The sequence below is a fragment of the Ambystoma mexicanum genome, chromosome 3q (genome assembly GCF_040938575.1).
Source record: "Ambystoma mexicanum isolate Mex_15411 chromosome 3q, UKY_AmexF1_1, whole genome shotgun sequence".
Taxonomy (NCBI): domain Eukaryota; kingdom Metazoa; phylum Chordata; class Amphibia; order Caudata; family Ambystomatidae; genus Ambystoma; species Ambystoma mexicanum.
In genome coordinates this window covers 484,871,511-484,897,465 of record NC_090926.1, presented here as the reverse complement: position 1 = coordinate 484,897,465, position 25,955 = coordinate 484,871,511, and positions in this window count along the sequence as shown.

Here is a 25,955-nt window from a genome sequence, read left to right as displayed (position 1 = left end):
TTAATAAAAATCTACATAAAGCTGCTGGTGGCACAGTATGCGAGTCATCAGCCGTTGGCTGGGAGTTGCCAGTTTAGTAGGTAAGGAGAGGCTGTTTAGCTACCTGCTTTCCAGCAACATGGTTGAGGAGGGCAGAGACCTAAGAAGCGGCTGAGCCCGCCAAGCTCTTCTGTTGACATTAGAGGAATGGATGAGAAGCGCTTGACCCCGATGACTGAGAGGGGAGATAAGAGCCCCTTGTGGGCCCCAAATTTTGCTCTGTTCAAGTCGCTGCCAGAGCCTGAAATCGACCTGCTCGACTATGACTTGCTTCCTCTCATCCCCTATGTTTAACTGAGGGAACCAATGACATGATCAAATGTGGGCATTGGGAGGTAGTTGGTGGGGATGTAATGGCTCTGTGCCAGGAACAGAGCTCCCTAACAAAAAATAGGTTTGCAGATGTAGAGTCTTCCCACAAGTGCCAGACAACTGACTCGCCCTTTACTGTACGCTAGTTGAGGCCAGGGACTGATGAAACAGTTTTGGACCTGGAACTGGAGATGGTGAATGATTCTAGGACACAGGCATGGGAGGGGACAGCCCTGGCTCTCACTGTACCCATTGTGAAACATTTTGATCATCGTAAGGTTACTCTGGCAAACCCAGCACTATCCCCGGGCCCCGCTGATCAAACAAGGATGAGAGAAGGTACAGTGAGTGAGGGGGGAGTGGCCAGGTTTAGCAGTGGAATCAATGCACTGGGTCACCTAAACTTCATAGAAGATGGGTGGCGGCCAGAATTGGGGGCTCCTCAATGGTAGACTTGCAAAGTGTCATGTCTATGTTAACTGTTTCCCTGGCTCCTTTCCTGAAATGGAAGACTTGCAAAGTGTCACGTGTCATGTCTATGTTAACTTTTGCCCTTGCTTCTTTCCTGAAATGATATGAAAGCATTAAGGATACTATGTAGGACCAGGCCACCCTTATAGCTATGCTGCACTCCAAAGCACTATTTTCGAGGGTTACATTCCTGCTGCCAAGGAAAGGGGAGAGCAAACCACGCAGTGCAAGAAAATCCTTTGTGAAGGTCACAGTGTAGTGAAGCACTCCTTCAATAGGCCTTCTAGGCACACATAGGTGCTCCAGGCTCGTTCAGTAGAGCAACTTCCACGGCTTCCAAACTCAGACAAATCTGAAACGGAAAGGTGGTTTCTGGATAACAATTGATGAAGAGGTAGAATCTGAGCCCCCAGTTAGGGTGCGTGGAGAACCACCTGTGGACCCATTAGCACCCAAATCTCCTGCCGTAGTAGAAAATCTGGAAGCAGTCCCAAATTCACTAACTCAAGGTCTAGTGATTACAATGGGTGAAAAGCCACCCTACAGTGAAGCACTATCAGACCCTTCCAGACCATACCCTATTTTTGGTTGTAGAAGGAGAAAAAGACTGGGAAGAACATTACAAGTGTTAAAGCCAAAGAAACCACTGTGTTTCTATTTATAACCCGAACAGCATCTGGCGGTTCCGACTTCACTGCTGGATTTTTCCATCTATTCGATAGATGAGAATGAGTTCGGACTGGTATCTACGCCTATCAACCCCAAAACTTTAATTGACTCCTCAACCTCTCAAGCATCCAACGGTAAAAGGGTTTCAAACACTTTAGATGTGAAATTTCAGACCTTAGCAGAGAAAAGTGAGGATGCTGACTGAAGATATGTATTGCCTGTGAAACCAGTATGTTTAAACAAGGATTATCGTCCCTCAAGGGAGTATTTTTTGTCCCAGGCTGATACTAATACTCATAAAAAGGATGGGATGATTAAGGGTGGTATTGTAGGGGGAGGGTTTGGTCAAAACTGCAAAAAGGATAGATACAAGGCGTCTGAAATTGGAAAGGTTGGTTGACAGATGGGTGGAACTAAGTTTGAACAGACAAAATGTTCTAGAGCTTTTACATTGTGTGCCAAATTTAAGGCAAATTTGTTCTGATGAATTAGCACTAATTGAATTTGTAGATGAGGTGCGGTAAGATGCAGTGTACCTTCATATCCATGCACCAATTGTGAAATACTCACGGAAGCCAGTGCGAGTTTAAGGCTATTGAGTTTCCATATGACATCTGCATGGGATCAACAAACAGAGGAAAATAAAGATTGTGATGATGTGGGACAGTGGGTAGGCAACCTAATTAAAAATATAGTACAAAAAGAACAAACATGGCAGGTTCCCTTTGAAGCAGAAAACATTAGGACCCTTATTGCAAGAGCAAGCACATCAAGAGCACCGGGCCCTGAATGTCTGACCAATGGTATCCTTAAACAGGAGCCGGAAGTCTGGGCAGCTTTCATGTGTGTTTTGTTCAAGGAAATAGAGGCTTACATAAATATACCGGAATCATGGAGAAAGGCAACAGTGGTTATGATATATAAGAAGGGCAATAGGGGTGATCCAAATAACTATCGCTGCTTTCCCGATTAAATGCGTTGTCAATAAGAGAGAACCATTGTGAAACCCATCAAATGGGGATTGTTCAGGGATTGGGCACAAACCCAAATATTGCACTGATCAATGTCTTGAAGGGGAGAGCTTTCAAAGGGAATGTGCAAACATATATTGTCTTTGTATGATATGATATGATAAATCATTTATAACAAGTGTTTCTCAGTGTGAAAAGTCAAGGGAGGGAAGACAGAGGGAGGATAAGACTAATGATCTTACTAGGCCTTGTGTCTTTCAGATCATGCAAGTGTGAGAAAGAGAAGTGCAAGAGGAAAGGGGGGGAAGTGCCAGGGAGAGGGGCGGGGACACCAGGCAAGCAATGCTCTGAATAAGTGTAGCACATGAAAGGGCTGCTCTGGGTTAGTACAAAGGTGGTAAGGGACTGTAGAGGTTACAGATTACAGCCCTTAAGTGCATGGAAGGCTCAGAGGCAGTGCCAGGTTGACTGATCAAGGGAAAGCCTGGAACCCAGTGAGACTCTGATGGTAGGCAAGCAACCAGTCGGTGCAGCAGACAGGTAGGTCAGGTAGATAAGCAGGGGAGGGAGTGAGATAAAGCAGAGGAGGAGAGGAACATTTTAAGCTTCTTCCAGAACTTCAGCTGGTCTGGCTCAAGTGTGAGAGGAGCAGAGAGGCCATTACAGAAGAAGGCACCTGCAGAGGAGATATATCAACCCCCCCCCACTCTCTGCCTGGAAAAGCATGTAATAATAGAAATAACATGTTGTGGCCTTTGATAGAATAAACAGGCCAGGCTTTGGGGAAAACTCGCAAAATGAAATTTCCCAGCCAAACTCTAAGAACAGTTACAGGCTCTTAATATTTGAACCTCAATGCAGGTTGGATTCAACATGAAGGAGCAATTATCAGAGTAGATTCCAACATCTAAAGGAGGGCTGCATTCTTGCTCCTGCGCTGTTAACCTTTTTGTCTCAGACCATGGTCAGAGACTAGCTGAAGCCAAAAGCTTTCCAACCAACATTTGGAAACACCAAAATCAACTACCTGTTATATACAGACCATCTCGTCCTGATGGACTAAACAATGAACGGTCTGGAAATACTATTGACAATATTAGAGGAAAACGAGCTGCAAATAAACATTAAAAACAAAAATCCTGGTTTTGGAAAATGCACAGTGTAGGAAAATAGTGTGTCCCGCATGGTGGCTAGGCCAGACCTAAATTAAACAGGTGACAGAATTTAAATATTTGGCTGTTTCCAGTAACATTAGCAGTAGTGAGCCTAAAACAACAAAGGTTCTTAGGGATAAAGCCAAAATGCCAGTAAATCAATGCTTTTGTGTAAAACATTCAGCTGTTTCTAGATGATCCCTGTATTAGAGTTTTATATGTATAGACTCAAGGGTACTGCTATACTAACATATGACACAGAATCTTCATTCTTTATTCCTGATTGTTTGTGGACATTGATAGAATGCACGTTCTGGAAGAGGGTTCTAAACCTTCCCATGGCTACACCAATTCAATTAATCAGGCAAGAATTGGACTTGATATCACTACAAAATGAGGTTAAGTGGAGCTCATTGGCATTATACACAAAATGTATTCTAGGGGATGACTCACCAATTGTTGTACTTATAATGAAGGAAATAAACATGTGTCAGGGTAGAATACTGCACCAATTGGAAAACAACTGTAAAGATCTGCTTAACACAGTATGTACCTCAGAGGAAAAACTTAAAAGAAATTCAGAGAAGGTGAAACTAAACACATGGAGACTAGACTGGATGCTCACCTCTGAGGAAACAAACAAGGTAAAAGTATTTCACCAACTGAAGCATGAACCAAAGGCAATTGGCCCAATGCCAAAATATGTATGAACATTTCCAAATAGTTATTTTAGAACCCAGTTCATGAGGATTTGTTCATACCTGATGCCAACAAAAGAAGTCTTGTCAGTGAGATCAAAGGTTAGACCAAGAGTGGTAGAATGTGACTACTGTAAAGCACCAGGGTCGGTAGGAAATGTAAGACGCATATTGCTATTTTGCACAGCTTTGACTACATTGAGGACGAGTCATTTTAAACACTTCTTGGACTCATTAAGTACTTTGTCCCCAGATGAATGGTGGCTGCTTTTACCGAGTGGGGAAAGCACTTTCTTAGTTTTAACTATGGTTTTGTTTTTAGGAATTGTTTTAGATGTGGGATGATTAATATGTAAATTTAGATTAGGGAATTTGTTGTTTTTATGTTATGTGAAATTTGTATGGTTTAGACATGAATTTGATTTTATTGTTATGTGGGGACATTTTTGAATTGTGTTGGAAGGAATTGTAATTGCATTAAGGGATTGTAATAAAGTGAATGTTGCAAAAAAATGGTATTCTTATTTTATTTCAGCATATTTCAGAATGTCAACCCCTTTTTTGGATGCTTTTACAGAGCCAGGTTAGTAAAAATAGTAATTATAAAATCTACATTTACCAGTGAATAGAACAATTAAATATTTGTGAACATTGTTAATGAACAAAAAGTACCCTTGTAGATACTTATTTATAATGCTATATCACACTAAATATTAACTGCAAATACAAACATATGCCACAGTTTACTCTTTATATGTTCAAAGAGTTTATACACTTCATACATTTTATAACTTCAACATCTGTGTATGCTCAATAACTATCAATTAGGTACACTTCATATTCAGTAAATGTCCTAGTAATTATAACTTACATTTGTTCATACCTACTGTACGTATACCATTAGTAACATACAATTCCCTAACATTTAAATTAGCACCATACTAATTGTAACTACTTTGGTAAACAATAACTGCAAAACCACAAATTAAAACCCAGTTCTACTGCAGTTAATACAAGTAATAAACACAATACTAAACAAAACCTATAGAAAAGTAACAGTTGAACAAGTAAATGAACCTGTATCTTCAAAATGTACCAATAAATATCAGATTGGTGTAATGTGGTACTTCCAACTTTACCAAATATTGTTACAGAGTATGCTTATTCTTGTTTAGGCTGCTTGAAATGTGGAACAATATTTTCCTTTTTACATGTCAACCAGAATTGTTTATTAATAATTAGTGAATTACTTTCAAATATGTGTACATGTACAAAATAAAAAAACAGTGTATTGTTTCTAAATAAATAAAGGATATAGAAATATACTTTTACTTATAAAACATTCAATTTTAGCAAAGAAATAAATGCACCTACAAATGAATCATCTATTTAAAAAATATAATTCCAACATATGCATGTTTGTCATGTAATTGCTTATTACAGGGTCTACAGTAGTGACACTGAAGTTATGATTAAGTTGCTCAACCCATAGGAAGAGCAGATTTGGGTGACTTCTATATTTGGGGCTGTCCAGCGAATCCTCATTGCAAAAACAGCCAGCTCTAACTTATTTTCTGAGGTTTTGTGCATTTTTACCAAGGAGGGGGAATCTTATAAGGGAGTGGTCCCAAAATGTTTACAATTCAGAGATGCAAATAAACATGCTCTTCGGGTGGATGGATTTCCACCAAATTTGCATGAGGAGAGGCCACCAGGCCCCAGAAGAGGGCTTTGGCAAATTTGGTGTTAATTAGTCCAGTAAATGAAAAATGTGTGATATCTCTGTCGAGTTTGTTGGCTCACTTCCTGATTCAAGGTCCCTGCATGCCTCTGAGCCAGTCAGCGGGTCACATGACGTTTGTGTGCAACGTATGCATCCACTGATTAGTTGATTGAAAACCTGAAGTGTGTAAAAACTTTTGAGTTGAATGCCATGTTGGATCCATGAACAGCGGCCAGCGTTGCACAACAATCCCTCTGGAAAATATATTTCTGGTTATGTTCAGGATGAAAGAGTGTCTTGGTAGGTTGGGGGAGAGAAGGCATGAACAAATGGAAGTGTTGTTGTGGGTTAAAATGGGTGTGGGTTGTTGCTGAGTCAGTCATTTTTAAATTATTGTTCTAGGTATAGTCTTGGGCTATATCATAGAGGCACATGTTTTCTAAAGCAGTACTTCTGTTTGGATAGGAAGCGGCAATCATTTTATTTTTTAAATGTAAATGTTTTTGCAGTTCGGATCGTCTATGGCTATAGATTTGATTTCTTGGTAGGATTTAAGTACTCTTTTTCGCGGTGAAGCTGAAATTACTGTGAAATTACTATTATGGTATTTATTGTACCACATATCTTGCAATGGCAGTTGAATTGTTGGAAATGTATTGAATGTCGATATAGGCATTCGACAATAGGGCAATGATAGGATTGTAATCACTGATGTACTTGGATGCTTCATCACTTTCAATGCTGTCTGTGTTTTTGGGAGATTTTCCTCTGACACCGAGCCTAACTGAACACATGACACTATTTACTTGACCTTCGGCGCAAACTGTTCTACGGAATCCAAAGGGACATTTGCTGAAGTATTTCCCTTTGTTTTTGTATCAATGTTGGCAGATTTTGCCACACGTATGTCATTGGTAATGTAGTTTTCAATAAATTGTTAAACAGGGTCATCACTGTGATGGCCACATTTGGGAGCATTTCTAATCCACAAATCCACAAAAGCATGTGGATGTGTGGTGCTCCTCTAGATCGAAACATTTTCCTCCAAAAGAAGTGTTCTACTTCTCCAAGGGGAGGACATGTTTTATTACAGATGAAGTGTAGCATGGCAATCTGTTTGTGTTGTTTCTTTGAGGTTTTCTTCAATGCTGACATCTTTTTAGCATTCATTCTATTCTTAAGATACTCTAGAGCTTCTTTAACTTTGTTTAAGTCAACTAGTTTTTGCCAAATGATTTTATTTTTTTGTTGGCACACCATTAACTAGTACAATCAAACACTGTTGTACTCGTCGTTCTACTGAGAGTGTTTCTTCATTTCCATTAATATCTAATGGTAAGTATATCTCATGATGCCTACCCCCGGGGACCCAGACCACGTCCAGCAACCCTGGAAGCAGGCATCAAGTTATCCTAAGCAAGCCAACAACCCCTGCTAGGGGCTATTTGGGTCCAGTCCTGGCGCGTATGACGCCAGGCTCATATGGAGAGTCAGTCCTGCGCCATAGACACCAGGCTCATAGATTAAAACTTACCTGATGCAGACCATGCTGCAAGAGCTCCAAGCCAAAAGAGGCTTGGAAGAGACTACTTTACTTAGGGACTATTTTTTACTCGGGCGGGGCTGGGGAGGAATACTTAACTGGGACTACTTTGGAGGCTATTTAAACCACACCCGAAGAGCAGCACATGCTTCGCGTTATTCTGCATCCAGCAGCGTAACGCTCACCATGCCTGCAAGTCTGCATCCAGCCTTCTGCCACGCCCGCCTTGAGTTTGGAGCTCCTAGAAAAAGGGAGAAAGAAGGAGAAAAGGTTAGAACAAGAGCAATACCTTTAATCCTCACCTGAATTCCCGATCCATCTCGCCTTCGAGCTGGAAGAAAGAAGTTATTTTATGCACGTCGCCTCGCCTGCTGCAGCGCCGCGCTGAACTCACCGGCCTTCGCAGCATCTTCACATCCCACTGCATCCTCCTGTATGTTCCATTTGCATTCCGGCACCTAAGGAGAAGACAAGAACAGCAAGGTGAGCCAAGGGGAATATTAGTTACCCTCCCATAGACTTACCTGATTTTACCACCGGGTGTACTATTCCTCTTCACGGGTCGGCGCAGCTTCCACTGCATCTTCGCTGAACCCCGGCCCGTAAGGGGAAACAAAAGAACAGCAAGGTGAAACAAAGGAACTAACAAGGGGAACCCTCCTCACCACAATAGACTTACCTGATTTTACCGCCGGAGGTATTATTCCCCAAGACTTCATACTTTCTCTCAGCACCTGAATGAGGGAGAAAGCAACAAGTTACATATTGACATTATTTTATCGAACTGTGTTGGAAAATACAAATCCTTACCAGAATACTACTGGTTGCTAAGAGGAACTCTTCATTAGGGTCAAGCTGCAACCTGCAAGGAATCGGACAAGAGTGAAAGTCAGGCATTTGAACTCTTACAAACTTTATACTTATGGCGTCTTGCTGGGAATCTCGGAGTCAATATTGTTCTGGAACTCACCAATTCCTTCGAGCCAGTGAAGCAACTGGTTATCAACGCGCCCCTGCGCTCAATGCAGGATGGAGAGCTCATCTTTTCAAACCATCAGGTGAGACTGTAAGAGGGGACATCAAAGGTGATCTGTGGGGAGAACAGCAGGGGTCGGGGGTTTACGCTCAACTCCACAGGTGGTTAATTCCCTTTCTCCATTTGCAGAAGAATATTCCTATGGGCCAAGCAAACAAAGCTAGGTGGGCCAGTCCAGTCCGTCATCTCGGCCCTACGCGTCACATTGGTGGAGACCGCAGCTGTCCAGTTCCGATCGACGCCTCTGTGGGAGCCAGGTGAGCGTAACAGAGTACTACTTTGCCACAATTGCCTTTGAGTAATTCTGATGGAGGCAAGTTAGGTAGTTTTTGAGTTGGAGACATATTATTTCTTGGAAGGGGTGTACTGTTTAATGTATCCTACTCTCATATAGATTGAGATATTGGTAAGTGTTTGGAGTGAACATATTTGCACGTTATTATTGATAGTTCATGATGGCATTTGGTTATTATCAAGCTTAGTGTTGCAGTATGCACAAACAGATAAGGGGTCAGTTATATTGTATTTATGTTCTGCTGTTAGAAAGATAATTGGAAACATTCCAATTCCTCATTGTCTTCTAATCTGTAGGACACATGTCCTAATTGTATACTTTTCTTATAGAATGTGTTGGTACAACAGACACATATTTCCTTGGGAAATTCAACAGACGTGTTTTGAAACTTTGCTATTTCTTTTTTGTATGTGTTTGTAAGGAGATTAGTATTAGAAAGTCATTGATTTATGTTTTGTAAATGTCCTGTGTTTTGTTAATCTAGATGGGTTTCAAAATGTTTACTTTGTATGTGTTATGTCTATCTGAGGAGTTATTCAGCTGTTCCATTTAAGAGATTGTAGTTGGGTTTTGTAGTTTTAAAGCAGGAATTTTCGCATTGTACAATCAATGCACAATGTTTCTCATTGTAGAATGGTGTGTTGCTAACATTTTAATATGATGAAAGTTGATTTTACAAGCAGTACCTGAGAAACTGGCTAATGAATGTCCTTGCAGTCCAGTGTGGCTGTGCACTGGACAGGTTTGTAAAATTTTGATTCTATTTTCATCTTATATTTTAATAAAATGATTGAGTAATTGTTGTAAACATTTGAATGAGTGTCAATCAGAGTTGCAAGTATAATGTTTATATGGTCATTTTAAAGTGAGGAACATGACTTTTCAGATCTTTTTATGAGATTGCTAAGAACTTTGCGGTGGAAATTTGTTTGGAATTGTTTTTTGTTAATAATACTTTTTTGGGTTTATAAAAATCTTTACAAAAAGAACAGAGCATATCAAAACAGAATTGACATAAAGCACCAAATATGGAACCATTGTAACAGTGTATCACATACAATCACACATAACACATAACAAATATATAAAAATTGCATGACAACAACACAGAAAGTTTACACAAGTATTACAAATCAAAAAGCAACAATCCAACCTACATTTGATAATGTTTTGAAGCCGATTTTCCAATATACACAACAGCATTTGTATAACTCTCCCTTCTTTCCCTTTGAACAGTCACTGTTTAATGAAAAACGAAATCGAACCAGAATACGGAGACTAATTATCCCACTTTACAAATGTACTTTAAACATGACAGTGCTCTTAACTTTATTGACAGGGATTTTCCATGTAAAATGTTCATCAAAAGCATGTATTTTGGTACCCATTCAGGATTGGTCATGTATCAGCTGAAATATTCCATTTTCTGGGTCTGTTAAGCTTGACACACAAGCAATAGATGTGATATTGTTTGCATTTCGATCTTATTCTCACAATGCCTGCAAACTCCTTTCATCATACCAGATCTGTCACAAATATATAGAATTTCATTGGTACCCATGACATTAAATCAGAGACGCATGAAATTGTTCCTCAGAAGTTTGCGGGGTAGCATTTCAAGTAGCCTTCTATTTTCCCTGGTCCTTTATGCAGAGATACAACTTGATTATACAGCCGAAAACTCAATCGTGGCTTTAGATGATCTTTTTCACCTTTAAAGGATTAGTCACTAGAGTGTTCATGGACATACCAAGATTACGGGAAAACAATACTCCTTTGTCATGGAGACCCTTCATAAACCCTTCTTTAGCACCTTCACCCAGCAAACAATAGAATTTACCCTTTGAGTTAATTTGACATTTCCTCAATAAATGTAATCGCTTCCATCAAATTATGATGTCTAAGGATTGGAGACCCAATTCTTATCTTATGACCACCAAAGGTACACACTTTGACAGATGGAAGAGAATTGAGCCTTTCATTTGCTTTAATTTATGCAGTATCCATGATGGAAAACACTCCAAACCATAACATAGTCTCAGGATAGCCTTCATTACATAAAACTTCCAGCAGGGAATCATTGAAAATGTACCATATTTGCTTTCCACTTGTCTCATTTGCCTACCTAATATTGCAGCTTTATCTTTTAGATATGTACGTTAAAAGACTTTTGTTGTGCTAGCAATTATTGGGAGGCCTAAATACTGCATGTTTGATTAGACGTGAAGTATATTATTGTCCCACCTCCATATAAATGTGGTATTTTTCTTTGACCCACCTCTTGTTAGTTTAAGTATAACAGTTTTTAGGGGATTCATCTTTAGATCATGTGCTGACATATATGGGTCCAAAAGCATCAATCAGTCTTTGCAAACCTATCAGTTTACAGTTCACGAGGACAAAATAGTCCACCTAGGCTGCCCAAATGATTTTAAGGCTTCCAATTCTGGGTGAAATAAAGGATGAATTCTGTAATGACTTACCACATCGGCCGTGTACATGTTAAATAAAGTGTGGGCCAAGATGCAGCCTTGGCATAAACCATTATAAGTCATAATATTTCTAGTCAGAAGACCCTCAGAATTCAGTCTCACCTGCATCTGAGACTCCCTGTGAAGATTAATAACTAAAGTTAAAATACCTTTTAGCATACCAAACTTCTCAGTTTCCTCCACAGAATATGTCTATTGACCAAATCAAATGCCATAGACAAGTGCATTGACAACACATACACTGGAGGAGACTGGGACTGCCATACTAGCCGCTGTAAACAACTTAACAAAAGACCCCCACCGTCAGTTCCCTTTGACGTCTAAAGCCCATTTGTCTGTAGTCTAATATCTAATTTGCTATACATCAGGCAAAAATGTGTTCCAGGACAATGGCGATGAAAATCTTAGAGTCAACATCCATAATGGCTATCAGCTTGTAATTAAAAGGTGAAATTCTAGTTCCTTTCTTGAAATTCGGAATTACATAAGGTGTTTTCCAAGATACAGGGTAAATTTGGATGCAACAATATCAGAGGCTAATATATGCAGAATATTTGCCCAAAGATCAGGCTTCTGTTTTAGTAGGGCATTGATTAAGTGGTTACGGCTACCGCTTTAATGGCTTTGATTTCATGATGATCCCTAACATTCTTATAAATGTTCTGGAAATGGAACATCAGGACCTGTTCACAAATCGGGTCCATCAAGATCTGCTGTTGCATCACCTCATTTTGATTAATTCCCAGAAACGTCTGGGATTATTAACCTTAACGGTGGCAAGCATCATCTCACTGTCCCTTTGGTATAACTTGTAGCGGGGGAACATTAACCAATTCCTATAGGATTGCCTAGGTTTGCATCTATGTTTCACTGTGGTTTTCCAATTTGTTGCGATCTTATTCAGAAGTCGTATCGCTTTTTGTAGCTCAGACTTTTTGTGTTTCATGTGATGGCCATAAATGTACCTAGACTTATTTGCCTCATTTATGTTCCTATAAGGATGCTTGTTAGGTTGTAAATTCAACATAACTGTCTTTGTGTATATTGATTTTTGAGGTGTGGAGTAGTTAAACACCTTCTCTTCCAAAGATGACGTCTCTCAATCAATCAGCATGGTGTTATAAAAATGTGCAGTCCTAGCTGCATTCCAGGTGAATTGATTCCCCATAACATTCACATTGAAACTTGGCAAAATAGAAACAAACCTTTTACCCTTTGGTGTGCATGACAGTTTCATCTCAATGATGCATGATCAGTGAACTTGTTAGTCAATATCTCAAATTTCAGAATTCGATCAAACAGGTATTTGGTGACAAAAGTACAATCAATAACTGACTTTGCTCCTCTTGCAGACCAAGAAGGAGTATTATCCTCTATCAAGTGCAAGCCCCAATGTCAGAGAAACTTAACAATTTAGCAACTATGAGCTTTTTTTTCTTTCTGCAAGAGGATATTTAGGTCATTCAATGGAGACACTTGATCGCTAGTATAATCTACCGTATAGTCATCAGTCAAATCCCCTGCTAGTAAAATGTAACCCCGCCGGGCAATTTAAAACCCTCTCATCTATTATAGAATGAAAGGAATCAAGAGACTGATCCAAATTGTCCTGTGGGTTCCAATACACATTAATCAGAAGTATATGCAAGATATTTACTGCATTTTCTATAACCAGAGCAATTGTCGATTGCTCGTTTGATCTCACTTCTAGACTTGCATTAGTCAACTGTCTTTGCACAGGTGAGGGGTATTTAAAGATGTTGTAAATTGGTTTCCCAAGATCACCAGTTTTGGAATATATTTGAATTTACTGATTCTGTTTTAGGGCATACACTAATCTCTTATAAGCATCTTCATATTCATGGTGCACCGACGTTAAGTCAGTAGAGTCTGTCAATTTCCTTGCGTGGGCACTACTCCCATTAGTACCACCACCGACACTATGGGGCTCACTGCCTTCCAGTGAAGGCCCCACAATCTGGTCCCACCCACCACAGGTTCAATATAATCCTGAAAATCTTGCAAAGCAACATTGCGCAAATATTTGCAAGAGGTTGTTGTTGAAGTTTTTAGCTCCACAGGCAATTTTTTGTTTAATTTATTTTTATGTGTTTGGTTATTTTTGGTTTTAGTAATCAGGAGGGGGCGGTGGCTCTCCCCGGCTATGATCCCCATTTCCTTTGCAATTATAGGTGATGTTATTTCATCCTCAGTACGGACCACAAAATCTGCCAGGACAAAACCCTTCCATGTTGAGTCCATCAGCCCAACAGTACTCTGCACCACACTTAATACAATCTCCAGAACCTCCTTTCAAATAACTCCCTGGGTATGACTTGCTGAACTAAGAGTGGAAGAAATATAATTCTGTCTGTATTTTTAGTTCTGTCATTAGAGTAACTTGCATGTTTTGCATTGCTTCTACAAGGTGCTGGGTTTTGTCCTCACTCCTGAAGGGAGGGTTGGTGTGATCATGTATATTTATTACCTCCTCATTGACTGCAGCCTCATCCCTGAGATGTTGAGTTAAGGTAAGCAGTGTGATCACACCATTTAAAAAGATAGCTGTAGTATCAATGGCAGAATGTTTCAGTACACAGCCATTAGTCGGTACAGACTTCCTCTGGATTGGGTTGTAAACAGCCAGGGGAATTGGAACTAACTCCTCCACATACAGGGATTGTGAGTGATTCTACATTTTATATGCCAGAGATAACTCATCATTCTCCATCCGGCTTTGAACTGAGATGCTACCCCTCTCCAGATGTTCATTTTTTGGAGGGGTCGGCAGTGGCAGAGCCATGGCTCTGGATAGACTGTCTCTCCTATTATTGAACACCAAAGTTGCTGTTAAAATGTCTCTTTAAGATGTAGCCACTTTTTTCTTCATTATAATGCTGATTACCAGGATTCACAAGGGCCTTTTGCACGCACAACAGTTTCCAATCCCACACTCTTATGGTCTGCGGCAGTAATCCTATATGTGAATAAAACCAGTTGTAGATCAATATAAATACCTGGGCATAAACATCAACAATCACATGTTAGGTAACCCATATTTATCTGAGGTACAAACCAAACTTAGGACTGCTACTTCTCAGGCATGTATAATTCAAAACATATATGTCAAATGTTCATACTCACCAGCAATAACATACTATATGCAAAAAGCGGTACCCATTATCCTATATGGAGCCGAATCTAAACCTTACAATCCAGAACCATATTGGAAAAAGCTTGAAGGGTCTTACTGGAAAGGACCCTTAGCATTACCAAAAAGCCATTCCATGAGTATTGTGAGAGCCGAATTAGGCCTACCATCTCTACATGTTATGTACAGTTGGAAGTCATGCTCACTACAAAGGAAATCTGCTACTAACTAAATTGTCATATTATATGCTTAATTCTGATCATAACTTTGCTCGCAAATGGAGAACTCATGTCATCGTGTTATTGGCCACAGCTGAAATATCTGAAGACTTGTTAACAACCAATCCCACCTGAGCCAAACACAAACTTTGGCACTATGATTTGATATGTACTATTGACATGTGCCAAAAGTACAGATCATTTAAGGATAATCCTTAATCATTTCTAAGCACTGAAGCTTATTTACTCAAATTTCCCAGTTCGAGGTACAGACATATATTCTTGCGCTTTTGCTTCAATCTCTGTAAAACCAGAGCAATTAAAATGAGATAACATGAAATCTTCAAGAGCGAGAATGTTTGCAGATTTAGTTGCAGTCAACACCAGTGTGAAAACCTCCAAAATCTGATGACAGAGTGCCCAGCCTTATCAAGCGTATGAAATAGGTTCAACCACACTTTAAAGAATTTAGGATACTCACAGCAGAAGACGTATGGCTCAAACATTTTCACACTCAACCAATTAAGATTCAAATTGCAATTGTGAAATATATTGTCTCACTGAATCTTGAAAAACTAAGGAACACCCTGCTATTCCAGAAAGGGAGGTATGAACTTGAGAAGCAATTTATTATATGACCAAGGAATAACAAGACGATTTCAAATTTTTAACTAAGATGCTTATAGATTTTATAATTTTCTTTGATGGTTGAATAATTCATATATTTTTTTCTCTTTTCTTTCTTGAAATTAATTCATCTATTAACCTGTGACACATTTGCTGCAAATTCTGTTGAATATTTTATATGCAACATTTTAATACCATTTTACGGTTGAAGAATTATGTAAAATGAATTTACTATTGAAAGGTTGAATCATTCAACTATAACAATAATTAAAATAAATACAAAATAAAAAAAATAAAAAATAAAACCAGAATCATGGGCATCGCAATCCAAAGTACAGTTGTTCGTTCCCAGATGTTTCCGCTCTACACCAGGGAAACTCTGCCCAATGTACAGGCGATACTAGTTGTTTAAGTTGTTTCTACCCAGTGAAGAGACTTCACATTTTGTTACACCTGGGCAAGCTCCACATAAGATCAGGACTGCAGCTCCCTGCCTAGTCAACCCGGAGACTGCCCAAGACGAACCGGTGAAATATCCTACACTCCGGGACACGGGATGTCAGTGAGTACACCAAATTACAAACTGTGATTACCCGCCAGCGCTGCTTAAAATCAAGCAATCAGGCAGATCATCCCTTCACTTGAGGAGCTGCGGTAACCTTTTCTAATTCCCTGATAGTAGAACAATGAAAACCCCCACCCGCTTTCAGACTGCTATGCCCGATTCATGTAAGAAGCTGATCACCCAAGCCTGCACCCAGCTAACAGCCAACAGCACTATCCAAAGCAACCCCGCAATGCGCGTGCACCAGATGTGCGCAGCCACCCAATTTTATGGGTGTAATTACAGCAGAGTGGGGGAAGCTACTTCTCCATGAAAAACAGCCCAAATCTGCAAGTAAGAACAGTTTGTTTAGAATAAGTAGCCCAAGTTTATAGTATATAGTCTGAGGAGTCTTTTCAGAGTCCACCAATGAAGAACGGTGCTTCCCAGTGTGTCTTTTGGCTTCTTTGGTGTTAGTTACCTCCAGGTGAGCAGAGGCCAGCAGCACGACTCCGACAACAACACTTTCCCAATTACTCCTGAAATGCGCGCACGCCAAATGCACGCTGCCTTCCACTTTTATCCGTTTCAATACAGGGCGGGAATAGCTACTCCTCGATGAAAAACATACCAAACCTGCAAATAAGAATAGTTTGTTTAGAATAAGTAGCCCAAATATATAGTTTAAAGTGTAAAGAAGGCATGGTATCATGGTTATACAGACACAAGTGATCACAGTTCAAGAGTGATTATTCAATTTTAAAAATTGGTGAGATAAACGCCAAATGTAAACCTAAATCTAATATGGGAGCAAGCTGTGACCATCAAATAATAATAATACAGTCCTAGTAGAGTTTAGTTAAATAAAAGAGCCTATACTAAGAAAGCCTATTGCCAATCCTTACAGCTAAGCTACAAAAGAGTGTAGGATAATGCTGACAAGAAAAGAAAGGAGTGTTGACAAAATGATAAGTCAGGATGTTAAGGACGAGGGTCTCCCTTCCCCATGTTATTAGCACAGGACAAGGTGGGACACTTGAGCAGAGCAAAATTCTGAGCTTTTTCGGCACAAGGTTACATTGGTTTTCATCAATATCAGGAGTTTCTTTCAAGTCATCCATAAAGTCTCTTGCTTCAGAGGGCCTGATGAATTAAACAAACACACAGTTCATTCTGTTCACACAGTTTGAAGGGTGGCTTTGTTTCACCCGGGATCCCCCTCTGTCGGGATCCAATCCCCTTTTCACAATTCCTTCAAACAAAAGTTATTTTTCAAACATTCCCATATGGTGATTTGTTTTTCACCTAGGATCCCCCAATCATGCTTCTCTCAAGCCCCCAGTCAGGCTTTCTCTCCAGCTCCCAGCAGGCTTTCTCTCAGGCTTTTCCCTCTGTCTCCAGTCAGGATTTTCCCTGAGCCTCCAGTCAGGCTTCCCTTAGTTCTATCATCACAATGTTCTCAAATGGGTACTCTGCTTCACAGGCATCCCTCAGTCCAGTTCACATTTGTCTCTGCAATGTGTCAAAGACTTTTGACTGTAGAAGGGGTTTGACTTGACTCTTGCATGACCACCGTGACACCTCAGTCCGGCATCCTCTGAGGCCCTCAACGTTAGCCTCCCTCAGTCGTGTTCAGACCAACAACTCACTGTAGGAATCCCTCCCTTGGGTTCACACTGGCCACAGTTCACAATGTTACAATCTCATCAGAAATCGGGGTTCCTTTCCCCTAGCTTTCTCTCGGCATCACTCCATCGGGTACACACTTGCCACAGTTCACAATCTCCCGGACTCACCGGCTGTGTTGACTTTACTGCATCAGCTTTGTAGCAGGAGCCAAGGTTTTCGATGAGGCGTGGGCCTTCTTTCTATGTTTCTAGGGTCTCCCTCTGCTGGGTGTGGCCCCCAGGTCCCCCTTTTCCAGGCTCAGACATGTTTGCCTTGCTTTTAGGGTCTCCCTCTTCTTGGTGTGGCCCCCCTCGCAAAGGCTCAAGAAACACGGCCTCACTCTTGTGGGCTCAGACCCTTTTAAAACAAATGCCAATGTCTTTTAAACTTCAAGTTCCAGAGTGCATCCTGCTTTCTAATTGGACTTGTTGTGAGTTCAGGGTCTTCCACACCTGCCCCACAAAGCCCTGAGTCTTTTAGTCTGATTAGGGTAGTATCTCTGGGTAGGGCACTGTCAGGCAGTCCCAACTGCCCCTGGGTTGGCCTTTTGGGGGCATAGACTCCCCACCACTATGCAGCCTCTCTGGTGCTCACCGGCTCAGGGGTTTGGCCTTCCTTGCGCCCCCAAGTCTTACAGAGTGCTTCCAGCTCTGGCTCCTTCCTTCTAGCTTCTGTGCTACCTCCAGCATCCCCAGCTCTCTCAAAATGTGCTCCTCTCCTCTGCCTTTTATACTTCCTGGGAGAAGTGATTAAATTCAGGTGTGTATGGTTATGAAGGGAGGCCTCACTCTGCCTGGCCTCATTAGTGAGACAGCCTAATCTAGAAATGGGAGAGTCTGTCTTTTGTGTCTGTGGTTCTCTGCTGGTAATCCTCATCCTCCCAACCTCTCTCCTCTTGTCCCGGTGGTTTGGAGGAATTATGGGAGTTGTAGTTTTTCTGAAGACTGCAGGAAAACCCATGTGGGTTTTCGTCAGGGTGAAGGGGGTCAGGTAGGGATGTACTGGAATGGGGTGTTACAGAGAATTCTCTGTTAAGGCTAATTTCCCAAACCTAGTGAGTCCCCCAGCAGCTTTGCTTGATTTTTGGGGTTTATTTTTTTCTCCTGCTAAGAGTGAGACTCTTTTTCTCCCACTCTTAGGCATGATTTGAGAATGTCCTTTGACTGTGAATGTGTTTTATGTGCTATGGGGTCTTTTACTCCATAGGGCTTCACGTGTTTTTGGTATGTGTGTTACACAGCACCCTCAGTGCAGTAACACAGGGGTGTCATAGTGACCCCCAAACATAGAATCCATACCCTGGGACTGACTACTTCCTCCCAGGGCATGTAAAGTCGCCATTGGCTTTACTAGCCTCAAATTGTGAACAGAACCAGTACAAACCATCATATTGTGGAAGTACTGGTAGGGGTAATTCGATTGCCCCTGGGTCTGTTTTCCAAGGGGGCACTGTCCAGTCCCCCCTTGTCGAGTTTATTGCTGGTGACAGTGGATCCCATGCAAAGTATTCCACCGGAATATATCTTATGGGATTTTCCCATTGATTTTAAACGCACCACTTTTTGGTGCAATGTTAAAGATACTGCCGGGTTATTTATTTAATATTAATTCGCTGGTTGGGTCTTTTTGCCAGGACTCGGTTTTAAAATGGCGTTTGTGTTCGCCTCTGAAACTCTAAACCAAGTCGAGCCCTTTGTTCCACTTTTTGGCAGGCTTCTGCACAGAAGCCCTCCAAATGGTGCCACTATGTCTGGGGTCTACAGGATGTTGGGAGGGGGATTAGGCACCCAGGACTGAGTTGCCTTGGCAGCTCAAGTCGCACTCTTGTGTGATTGGCCCAGTGGTTAGCCACCTGGCTCACCACTTAGCATGTGTGAGTGACAGCTAGGCTGCTGAATGGGGGGTTTTCTGCATAAAAGCAGGGCTTTGGGGACTGGAACTTCAGAAGTTGCCACAGGACGTAAAGAATCCGAAGAGGGGAGAAGCTGAGCCATCTACAACGACGACACCACTGGTGGAGCCCTGCTGTACGAACTCACCACTTCCCCGACGACAGAGGAGATCTTCTTCCAGGAGAGTCTACTTCTTTTTTAGCTGGTGGACCAACCAGTTTGCCTTTTTCGCCTTCCTGGACGTCTCGTGGTCGAATCGCCCGTGCCAAGCACCCTGGCAGCCGGATAGCCACGCTTCACCACTAACCACGAATAAAATGGTTGTAACTTCTAATCGGGAACTCTGCAGCTGGTTTCTTCCCTGGCAGTACAATCTCCAGCTTTCTTCCTCGTCAAGATCATCTCTTCCTCTGGTCGAAGCCATGACTTGCACCGCTGCCAGGAAGAACTGCCACCGCTGGAACTTCCTCACCATTTCAGGTTTTGTGTCCCGCCTGGTCTCCCTTGCAACTGATTGTCCAAGGTGTCCCGTAAATTCTTGACTTTCCAACTGGGTTGACTTCAGACCTGCTAATTTTGCCTTTCTGAACTGATCCAACCTCTTTTGACATTTCCTGCAAAGACCTTGAGTGCATGTTCACTGTGTGATCTTAGGCACATTCCGCCTTGCTCTCTCCAAGAGTGGGCCTGGCCTATGAACTGTTGCTCTACAGTAGACCCTGCCTTTCTTGACTTGCTATGGTTTCTTAAAAGTGTTGGTTCTGTGTATTTTCTTTTCTCTCCCTTTTTAACAAATTATTGGAGTGTCATCGAAGGTTACGCGCTCACCTCTGTTTTGCTAATAAGTGGTGTCTTAACCTAGATTTGTTGAATAACTAACTAGGGAGGTGTATATACTTATAGTGACTGTGTTTGAACTTTCTTGATATATTAGTGCCAGTGTATTTTCATAAGTGTGTTTTTAAATAAATAATTATATACTTTTAATACCAAAGCTCTGGCCAGTGATTGCTTGTTCTACTGTGTTTTTAGACTTATTGTGTATACTCTATATACTGCCTAACTCTTCTTGAGAGAGGTATGACTGCTCAGCCACAGCTACCAGGTAAATCTGGGTGGTACAGACTGCTACCAATTGGGTTTACTGCTTACTCCTGTGGTCTTAAACTTTTTGCAGTGGTCCCTAATGGAACTGCACAGGTTTCTGCCTAACACGGGGGAACTACAGTGTCTCACTCAAGGGCTTACCTCCCCCAGTCTCCCAGGGTCCCCTTCCCAGGTGACCCTCCCTCTCTTGTTTGCCCCAAGGGTTGGAATCCAAGAGTGATGGTCCTTCCCTGGACACCTGAGTCAGGGATCCCCGGGAACAGCATGGGAGAATGGCCTCAGGTTTCTCACAATAGTCTGAGTAGACTTTAGAGGGTCTGTCAATGTAGAAAAGTGTTTACCAGGGTGTCTTTTGGCTTCTTTGGTGTTAGTTACCTCCAGGTGAGCAAAGGCCCACAGTACGACACCAACTCAGCCACCAGGACTCTTCCGAGCACTCCCGCAATGCATGCATCCCAAATGCATGCAGCCACACAATTTTATGCATGTCAGTGCAGGTGGTTGGGCTCCATGAAAAACGGCCCAAATCTCCAGATGAGTAGAGGCCAGCAGCATGACTCCAACTCAACCAACAGCACTCTCCCAAGCACTACCACAATGCTTGGGATCGTGCTGACTGTTTTATGGTGGCTACATCGACATTGCTAGATATTGTTTGAGGTTAATATTGAGTTATAATATTTTTACTACACACTTGCTTACTTTTCTTTTTCAAAGCAGGAGCAATTGTTTTTTAGTGGTGACTGCTGTACTTTGCAAGAGCACAGTTATTGGTTCTCTTGTTTATATGCTTTCTGTACATTGTTTAGTGGTTGGTGAGTATATGACTTTGCTTTCTTTTTATCTGCTCAAACTTTTCTTTGTTTCTTATGGAGCTGAGTTTTATTATTCATTGTTTTCTATCCGTTACACAAAAAGAAAGCGTATATTTTAGTATTGTAGAAGGGTTAAGTGGCTCTTTACAGGGATGTGGAAGAGTGATGTATGGATAATGATGTGGATTAATATTGGGTACTGGAATGAGGAAGAGAGGTATTGGAGTAAAGTTGTGTAGTATGATGTGAAAGAGGAATGTATAAATAATGGGAACTATAGAGTGAAATACTTGTAGGAAGATGGATGTGGGCATAATACAAGATAATGTGATGTCTATAATGGTATGAGGAAGGTTAAATGGAGGAAGGAATTCTTTGGTGTAATTTACATGAGAAAGTGTATTGCAATGTAAACCTATAGCTAAATGGTGGGTACTGGAATGAGGAAGATGGGTGTTGGAGTAATAATATAGATTACAATTGCTTAGTAGCATGTTAAAAGGGAATGCATAGATAATGGGTGGTATGGAGGTATGGAGTAAACCATTTGTAGAGGAAGAGTATATTGATCTGTGGTGTAGTGGTATGAGGAAGAGGGGTGTGAGGATCATGCAAAATAATGTGATTTCTATACTGGTATGAGGAAGAGGGAGATCGAGCAAGGAAGGCATTGCTGTGAGTTAAGTTGCATGAGGTAGAGTGTTGTATGTGTAAACATATAGGTACATGTTGGGTACATGGATGAGGAAGAGGGGTGTTAGAGTAATAATATAGCTTATAGTTGGGTAGCACGATGTAGAAGAGGAATGTATAGCTAATGAGAGGTATGGAGTAACACATTTGTAGGGGAAGAGTTTGTTTGAAGTGGTTTAGTGGTATGAGGAAGAGGGATGTGCGGATGATGCAAAATAATTAATTTAGTAATGGTATGAGGAAGGGGGAAATGGAGCAACAGATGCATTGCTTTTAGTTAGGTCACATGATGGAGAGTGTTGCAAATAGAAACATATAGGTAAATGATAGGCTGGGGTCTGAAAGAGGGGAGTTGGAGTAATAGTATAGATTATAGTTAGGTAGTATGATGTGGCAGAGGGATGTTTAGATAATGGGAGGTATGGAGTGAATCATTTGTAGAAGAAGAGGTTATAGACATTTGGTGTAATGCTACGAGGAAAGGGATATGAGGATAATAGTAAATAATGTGATGTCAGTAATGGTATGAGGAAGGGGGAACATTCAAATGAATGGATTGCTGTTGTTGTTAGTGAAGTCACATGAGGGAGAGTGTTTAACCATAATGATATAAGTTAATGCTGGGACCTGGGATGAGGAAGAGGGATGTTGGAGTAATAATATTAAAATTGTGCAGTAGGATGTGGAAGCGGAATGTATAGATAATGGAATGTATGGATTGAAATATTTGTAGAGCAAGAGGTTGCATATGTCTGGTGTAGTGGTATGAGGAGGGGGATGTGGAGATATTGGAAAATTAGGTTTAGTAATTGGATGAGGAGGGGGAACTGTAGCAATGAATTGATTGTTAACAGTGAAAGTGTATGAGCGAGAGTGGTATAGGAATAAAGATGAATATTCATCTTGGGTATTGGGATGAGGAAGAAGGCTGTTGTAGAAGTAACGTGAGGCAGAGAGAGGTATATGTGATAGGTGTGGTAGAAAAGGTTTGTGGAGTGAGATGCTGTAGAATTGTGGGGATTTAGGTACATGATGGATTGTAATTGGTAAGTGGTTCATGGAAGAAGTATCTGTAGTTGATGGGGATTGTGTGATAATGTATTTGTTGTGGTATGATTTGGAAAGAGGTGGTGTTATTCAATAGGGAGGAACGTTGTGCTGTAATAGAAAAAGAGTGTGCTTGTCATACTGGAATGAGGAAGTGTGTAATAGATTACACTTTGAAAGTATAGTTTAGGATAATAAACAGTATAGTTATGTTATAATTGTTGTGACAAACATGCCACATGAATATACTTACTTTGTACAAATGAAAGCACATTCTTTATTCTGTAGGTTTCTTTGCTGATCTTTTTTCTGTAAATGTAAAGGAAATGTAGTTGAAAAGTGTGATAATTGTGCACTAGTATAAGTAGTAGGACATGGAATTGATTATGGAAGTAGACGTCATTATAAAAGCACAAATGCTGTATTGCTATGGCTCCTGCAGTGAAGCATGTTAAAAGGAAGGTTGTATAATATAGTGGTATATGAACATGTGGTATAATTCAGATAGAAGCAAGGTTATTTGTAGTTTTGGGCAGAGCCAAAACTATTGCAAAAACTATTGCATTCGTGTACACATAGGGAGAAATGGTGCATGCATAGGTACACTCAGCTTGTAGGTGTTGTTTGTTTATTTTCCCACCCATTGACTGCCTATGGCCAGGCTAATCCTTATAGCCATTCTCACCCAGTGCATGCCCTTCCCTTCCCTTCACAAAACACCTCCTAATGGTAAGTATTAGCCTTACCATCCCTGATTCCTCTCAGGTGGCTGCTAGTGTCTTTTCAAAGCAGTCTTCTGAGAGGTAATTACTTAATTGATGCTATACCCCAGGTCCTCCTTTAGCCAATCAATTTATAAGAACTATGTATGCCATTCATTGAAGTCCTGTTAAAAACAGAAATTGGCAAAGCCAACAGTTTTGGCTTATGCAACATTTTTCACCTGCTATCATCAATTGCCAGTCAATACCACTACAGTATTGTTTGACAATTGCCTTTTCCATTCCTACACAAAAGCCCAAACTGTTGACATTGCCAATGCTTGTTTAAAAGAAGGTGGCAATATATGTTGCTATGTAGGTTGATAATTAAGGTATGTTTAATTATGGAATTGCTCTTTGGTACACGTAGTAGGAGATGGCATTGACTACAGAAGTAGAAGTACTTTTAAAAGTAGGAATGAGCTACTGGGATGGGTGATGCAGTGAAGCATGTGTTGTAGCATAGCAAACCCCTTGTAGTTTAACTGAAGTTCAAGACAAGGTTGTGCAATATAAAGGTCTGCTATAGTTTTGAAAGAAGGCAGGTCACTTTTTAAAAGATGGTACCAATCATTTCTCTACTGTAGTTTGATAATGGCGGTACTTTTGATTATTGAATTGCATATTTTCTACTATACAGAAGTACACATTGAACAATGTAAAGTATAAAAGCAGGTCTGGAAAAGCATGTACAGATAGGAATATGTCATTTTGCCAACTCTGGAAGTTTGGAGCGCTATAAGTAGCAGCACATGTGAATCACAGTGCATGGAGGAAAAATTATTGTACGCATCAATTAGGTATTTTAATAGGTGCTGCAGTGAAACATGTTTTGCAGCACAGGACATGAGCTGTTCTTCAAGTTACATCATAAGAAAGGTGGCATCAAAACATTACTTTTGAAAATGAAAGAATACTTGTAGTATGTCTTCTAATGTTGTACGGTAGGTTGGGATAGAGGAGGATTTGAATCACAGCACAAAAATACACTTTCAAAGTTGAAAGATACATCTAAACTGTTGAACTAAGGTGACAGTGTTAGATGTAGAGTTTTTGGATGTGATTGGTGGATGGGCATGTTACTGTTTGAATGTAGCCAATTAAGGAGTGTTACTGAGATAAAGGTAAAACGGGAAGAAGGGCTGCTCCGAGCCCTGACGCCCACATACATACACGACTGTTCACAGATGGACGGACATGCTATTTGGGCCCTTTCATCATGTACTGCATGGAAAGAGGACTGTGGATACCACAGAACCTCAGATATCCACGAACATTGGGAGGCTCAACCAATCAGGCTTTGGAGGAGGAGGATTTGAACTGCAGAGGCAGTAAATAAGTAAATGTAAAGACTGGAGTGGGGTTATCTGTACTCCTGTCCACTATATGGCAGAGTAGAAGCATAGAGCACCCCAGCCAAGATTCTGTAACCGGTAGCAATGGACGAGCAATCAAGGCTTAAGCTCTCAGGAGGTGATGCGGGCTGGTTCTTAAGTACAGTGTAGTCCCCAAGCACCTACAAACGAAAGGCTGCACACTATGTTAGTAAAAATAGAGTCCATTTTATAAATAAGGCTTTGATTATGTATACATACAATAACACAATTTGTGCTCAGGCAATTCTATAATGATAAGTCTCTATGTGGTACCAAAATTACTTCTTAGATTCCCTTAAAATGCATCCACTGTACACAGTTTCAAATGACATACAAATAAATTAATAATGTGAACCAACAATAGACTTGAGGAGGAAAACAGGTTGGTTAGACAATTGGCAGAATACTGGCCCTGTTTACCTAGACACAGTTCTCTGTGAGGATCCTCCCACCTGGGCAACCTGTAAATAAAGATATATTGACAAGCCCAGTCCATATATTGTTTAGCAGAGTCTTATTTCCTTCTACAAATGTTCTACTACCCCAATGTAGATGGTTTAGCAGAGTTGGATGACAGGTCGTTGACGGATCCTCCTTGATAGGACTCCCATTAAGGTCGGACCCACAGATCGTCGAGATTCCTCGAAGGAAAG